At 40.4% G+C, this 6,587-nt stretch overlaps 1 long non-coding RNA gene across 1 annotated transcript; it reads left to right on the forward strand.

Moving 5' to 3' along the window:
• Positions 1 to 352: 352 nt before the first annotated feature.
• Positions 353 to 1,760, forward strand: LOC126069312 (uncharacterized). Its single transcript, XR_007515910.1, has 3 exons — positions 353 to 388; positions 961 to 1,067; positions 1,725 to 1,760. It is a non-coding gene; the product is annotated as an uncharacterized LOC126069312 (long non-coding RNA).
• Positions 1,761 to 6,587: the final 4,827 nt, after the last annotated feature.

Genomic DNA, 6,587 nt, shown 5'->3' on the forward strand with positions numbered 1-6,587 from the left:
CTGTTGCAGCCAGGCAGATGTTAGATGAGAGCACTAGGATCTCCTGCTTGTCATTTGGCAGAGATGTGGCTGACACCTGTCAGGATATGACTGGCATTGCTGGTAACGTGATGTGTCTGTCTAGCTGGTCACCTGGGCATGGGTGCAGGGAGCATTCTCACTGGTCACTAGGTTGGGTGCTCTGTGTGTGCACTACTGGTTGCCAGGTGATTGGAGCGAGGGTGCATGGGTCACTGGTCACCTGATGGGTGGCATGAGATTTGGCACCACTGGGCATTGGGTGGGTAGGTTGGTGTGGGGATGATTAGAATGAGTGAGCAGGCTCCAACAGAGTGTGAGCATAAGCACTTGCCACAGATTGCCAGCAGGCACGGCTGCACAGAGACAGGTGGGTGTCCCTGAGCCTCTAGTCATAGGTCTACCAGCACAGGAGCTCATGCTGCAGATCACTGGCAGGTGTGGCTGTGTGGGAATGGGTGGGGGCGGGTGCAAGCCTCCGGTTGTGGGTCTGACAGAGCAGGAGCACACATGGCACAAATTGCCAGGTGAGGTGAGTGGGGAGGAAGGCTCACTGCTTGTCACCAGGAGGGCAGGGAGGGGAAAGAGGAGGAGAGCAAGTTCCCCCAGTCTCAGGCATGGGCAATGGGGCACTCCCCACAGAGTACAGCCAGTGATCAGGATGTGACCCCAACCAAATGTGAAGAGAGAGGGGTTGTCCAGAGTCCAGTTGAGTGGGGGATCTGTAGCTGCCACTCCAAGGATCCACTACTCTGCCAGCGCCACCCATTCAAACGATCAGGGACCACTACTGGTGTGTAGATCTGTCCCCATGTTCTAGCTCTCTCTCTGCTCTATGGTCACCTAGATCCCTAGGACTCTTGCCCACCTTCCTGCACTTTCCTTCCTTAGATCCAGTTCATCTTCTGCTGATCTTTCTTTGCTCTGGGTTTGTCTACACAGTATCTCTGTCTCCTATTGGGGATTCCATGAAGTTGCCTTCCTGTGCTCCTCACCCAAGAATGCTGCTTGCTTTGTCTCAAGATGCGCATGCTACGCTGGGCCAGCTGGTAGGGCACCTACAGTTTGTAAGGCTCTTCATTTGCTGTTTTCACTCAGTTTCTCCTTCACTTTTGTGTTCAATCTAATTCTTCATCCTTCTGTTTATTATTCTGGGTGCCCAGATTGTCATCTGTATGTGTTTTACTTGGTTTCTCAGTTCTTTGCTGCACAGGAATGGCAAGATGTGTGTGACTATGGTGCCATCTTGGACCATCCCATCCATAAGGTTTTCTTTCATTTGGCTAATTTTTGGAAGTAGGTCACCAGGCCTTTCTTCCTAGTCTTGGTCTGGAAGCTCTGCTGCATTTACCACACACAAAAAGTTAATATCCATTACATATAAATGAAGAAATGACTAATTCAACTAATTCATTGGCCATATGAATAAAGAAATTCAAATGGCCAATGAAAGTTGAGCATGAAAGATAAACTCAGCTTACTGGTGATTAGGAAAATGAAAATGAGGGATACTTTTTTTAACCCCATCAAGTTGACAAAAATAAAAACAACTTTATAGTATCTGTTGTTGGCAAGGGTGTAGATAGACGAGAGCTTACATGTATTGTTGGTGATGTGTAAATTGATGCAACCTTTTTGGAGGGCAATTTAGCAGTTCTAATCATTTTTTTTTTAATCATTGTTTTTCAAATACACATACCTATAAGAGGAGTCTCTGCGTGGCCCAAATGATTAAGCACTTGACTACTAACTGCAAGGTTGGCTGTTCAAGCCCACCCAGAGGCAACTCAGAAGAAAGGCCTGGCAATCTGCTTCTTGAAAACTTTGCAGAGCAGTTCTACTCTGCATATGTGGGATCACCATGAGTTGTCATCAACTCGACAGCAACTAACAACAACCTTTAGAGAAATGTAGGTAAGCTTTTAATTGAAGTATAGTGTGCAAATAGAAAAGTACGCATATCGTAAGTGTGCAGTTGAGTGAATTTTCAGAAACCAAACACACCCATGTAACCATTACACAGATCAAGAAAGAAAATATTATCAGTACCCGAAAGTCCCCTTCTGCCCTCTCGCAGTCAGTAGAGTCCCCCAAAAGTAACCACTATCCTGACTTCTAAGAGGATTTGCCTGTTTTTGAACTTTACATAAATGGAATCATACGGTATATAGTAGTTGATGTCTGGTTTCTTTTACTCACTATTATATTTTTAAGATTCATCTGTTACTCTGTGAAGCAGTTCATTCATTTCCATTGCTGTAGAGTATTCTACTATATGAATAGGCCAGTTCATTATTCCATTGTAATCTGAAGAACATTTGAGTTGTTTCCAGTTTGGTCTTAGTGCTTCCATCATAGAATACCACAAAATGAGTGACTTTAAAGAAAAGAAAATTATTGTCGCACAGTTCTGGAAGCCAGAAGTCCGAAGTCAAGACATTGGCACGACTATGCTCGCTCTCTGCCTGTTGGCTCTAGGGAAAGATCCATCCTAGTCTCTTTCAGTCTCGTAGCCCTGGGCATTTCTTGGCATTCTTTGGCTTGTAGAAAGATCCTCACATGCTCTCTTCCCTGTGTGTGACCCTGTCTCTGTGTCTGCTCTCCCTTTTTATAAGACACCACTCAGAAGGGTTTAAGATTAGGACCCATCCTACTCCAGTAAGACCTTGTTAAATTAACAGATAACATCTACAAGAAAAACTGTATTTCCCCAGCCAAGGTCACTTTCATATGTTCTAGGAGTTAGGACTTCAACGTATCTTTTTGATGGACACAATTCAATCCATAAAGGGGCTATTACAGGGTGCCTGCTATGAACATTCTTGTGAGTGTCTTTTGGTGTACATAGAAACACATTCTGTTGCATATATAACTTTCGACTCAACACTTTCACTCAATGAATCTATCTTACAGAAATACTTGCATACAAGCACAGTACAAGCTCAAGGGCATTTATTTATTTATAATTTTACTTATTTAGTTGTCGAGAATATACCCAGCAAAACATACACCAATAATACAGTTTCTACATGTACCATTTAGTGACATTGATTACATTCTTCAAGTTGTGCAACCAGTCTCACCCTCCTTTTCTGAGTTGTTCTCCCATTAACGTAAATTCACGGCCCTCCTAAAGTTCCTATCTAATCTTTCAAGTTGCTGCTGTCGATTTGATCCTGTATAGGTAGTTCTTAAAAACCATGATGTTCAAGGTAGACAGTTTTACTAGTTGAGCTAAACTATTGTTTGGTCTTAAGAAGATTTCGGGGGATAATTTTTGTTTAAGGTTTAAATATTACCTCAGGGCAATAGTTTCAGGGGTTCATCCAAACTCCATGACTCCAGGAAGTCTGGAGTCTATGAAAATTTGAAATTCTGTTTTGCATTTTCCCCCTATTGATCAGGATTCTTCTATAGAATCTTTGATCAAAATGTTTTGTAATGGTAGCCGGGCACCATCCAGTTCTTCTGGTCTCATGGTAAAAGACTCAGTTGTTCACAGAGGTAATTAGCTGCACATTCCATATCTTCTTTCCATTCCTGATTCCCCTTCCTTTGTCATTCTAGGCGGATAGAAACCAATTTTGTGCCATGAGTGGCCACTTGCAAGCTAACTAGGAGGTAGAACAGAAGCACTAAACATGTTATTAGGCCAGTTAACTGGGATATCCCATGAAACTATGACCCTAAACCTCCAAACCAAGAAACCAATCCCATGAGGATTTGGATGTACATAAGCAGCCTCAACAGCTACTTTTTTTCCTTATTATAAATATGTCTATCACACAACTTTTGCCAATTCAACTTTTTACAGGTGTACAACTTATTGACAGCAATTACAATAATTGGCTGTGCAACCCTATCCTTAATCAATGCTATATTTTCATCACCACTAACCTCCCTTTTGTAACTACTAATAAACTTTGTTCTCAATACATTTGCCTTTTCTTGTCTTTTTATATAAGTGAGGTCATACAATATTTGTCCTTTGTGATTGACTTGTTTCACTCAGCAAAATGTCTTCCAGCTCCATCCATATTGTGAAATGTATCAAGACTTCATTTCTCCTACTGGCTGAGTGGTAGTCCATTGTATGTATGTACCACGTTTTATTTATCCATTCGTCTGTTGATAGGCATTTAGGCTGTTTCCACCTATTGGCTATTGTGAATAGTGCTGCAATGAACTTTGGTGCAAGACTCTGTTTGAACCTCTGCTTTCAAGTCTTTTGGGTATATACCTAGGAGTGGAATTGCTGGGTCATATGGTAGTTCTATTTTTAGTTTTTTGGTGAACCGCCACACCGTTTTCCATAACGGTTGTACCATTTTGCATTTCCACCAGCAGTGCAAAAGGTCTCCAATTTCCCCACATCCTTACCAACAATTGTTATTGTCTGATTCTTTTCGTTGTCTTTTTTTATCTTAGGCATCCTAAAAAAAAAAAAAACATTGCCGTCGAGTCAATCCCAATTCATAGTGACCCTATAGAACAGAGTAGGACTGCCCCATAGAGTTTCCAAGGAGCACCTGGTGGATTTGAACGCCAACCTTTTGGTTAGCAGCCGCAGCACTTAACCACTGCGCCACCAGGGTGGTAGTGAAACGGTATCTCATTGTGGTTTTGATTTCATCTCTATGATGGCTAATGATGCTGAACATCTTTTCATGTGTTTGGTGGCCATTTGAACGTCCTCTTTGGTGAAATGTCTATTCAAGTCCTTTGCCCATTTTATGATTGGGTTGTCTTTTTGTTGTTAAGTTGTCGAGGTTTTATATATATTTCGGTTATTAGATACTTGTTGGATATATGATTTCCTAAGATATTCTCCCAGTTGGTGGCTTGTGTTTTCACTTTTTTTGTAAAGTCTTTTGATGAACAAAAGTTTTTAATTTTTATGAGGTTCCACTTATTTTGTCTTTTGCTGTTTGTGCTTTTGTTATTGTGTTATATAATCCATTGTTAAAACGTAGGCCTGACAGCATTGCCCCTGCTTTTTCTTCTAAGAATTTTATGGTTTTAGTTTGCACATTGGTGGCACAGTGGTTAAGAGCTCAGCTGCTAACCAAAAGGTCAGCAGTTCAAATCCACCAGCTGCTCATTGGAAACCCTATGAGACAATTCTACTCTGTCCTATAGGGTCACTATGAGTCGGAATCGACTCAACAGCAACAGGTTTTAGTTTGCACATTTAGGTCCTTAATCCATTTTGAATTTGTTTTTGTGTATGGTGTGAGGCATGGATCCTGTTTCATTTTTCTGCATGTGGGAATCCAATTTTCCCAGGATCATTTATTGAAAAGAGTCTTCTTTCCCCATCAAATAGACTTAGCACCCTTGTCAAAAATCAGTTGACCATAGATGTGTGGGTTTATTTCTGGACTCTCAATTCTATTTCATTGGTCTATATGTTATACCAGTATCGGGCTGTTTTGATTGCTGTAGCTGTGTAGTATATTTTAAAATCAGGAAGTGTGAGTCCTGCTACTTCGTTCTTCTCTTGCAACATTGCTTTTGCTATTCGGGACCTCTTGCCGTTCCATATCAAGTCGAGGATTGGTTTTTCTATTTCTGTAAAAAAAAAAGTTGTTGGAATTTTGATCAAGATTGCATTAAATCTATAGATTGCTTTGGGTAGTATTGACATCTTAAGTCTTCCAAACCATGAACTTAGAACATCTTTTCACTTATTTAAGTCATCTTTAATCTCTTTCAGCAGTGTTTTATAGTCTTCATTGTATAAGTCCTTCACATCCCTGGTTAGATTTATTCCTAGGCATTTTATTCTCTTAGATGCTATTGTAAATGGAATTGTTTCCCTAATTTCCCTTCCAGATTTCTCACTGCTCGTGTATAGAAACCCAACTGATTTCTGTTTGTTGATTTTGTACCCTGCAACTTTGATAAAGTCCTCTTTTAGCTCTGGAAGTTTCTTTGTGGACTCTTGGTGTTTTTCTATATATAGGATCACATCATCCAAGAATAGAGATAATTTTACTTCTTCTTTTCCAATCTGGATATGTTTTATTTCTTTTTCTTGTCTTAATGCTCTGGCTAGGACTTCTAATACAATATTGAATAGAAGTGGTGAAAGTGGCCACCTTTTGTCTTGTTCCTGATTTCAAAGAGAAAACTCTCAGCCTTTCTTCATTAAGTATAATGTTGGTTGTTGGCTTTTCATATATGCCCTGAATCATATTGAGGAATTTTCCTTCTATTCCAGTCTTCTTTAGGGTTTTCATCAAAAAAAGGAATTGGATTTTATCAAGGGAATTTATTATAGCATTGTTTGTAATATTAAAAAAAAACATTAGAGGCTGGACTCCAGACTTTCTGGAGCCAAGGGGGCCGGATGAACCCCTGAAACTATTGCCCTGAGATGATCTTTAAACCTTAAACCAAAAATATTCCCTGAAGTCTTCTTAAAGCCAAACAATAGTTTATCCTAACTAGTAAAGAATGTCTGCCTTGAGCATTGTGCTTTTTAAGAACTATCTACATGAGAATCAAAGTGACAACAGCAACTGGAAAGATTAGATAGAAACTTCAGAGGGCAGTGAGTTTATGTT

The sequence above is a fragment of the Elephas maximus genome, chromosome X (genome assembly GCF_024166365.1).
Source record: "Elephas maximus indicus isolate mEleMax1 chromosome X, mEleMax1 primary haplotype, whole genome shotgun sequence".
In the NCBI taxonomy this organism is placed as follows: domain Eukaryota; kingdom Metazoa; phylum Chordata; class Mammalia; order Proboscidea; family Elephantidae; genus Elephas; species Elephas maximus.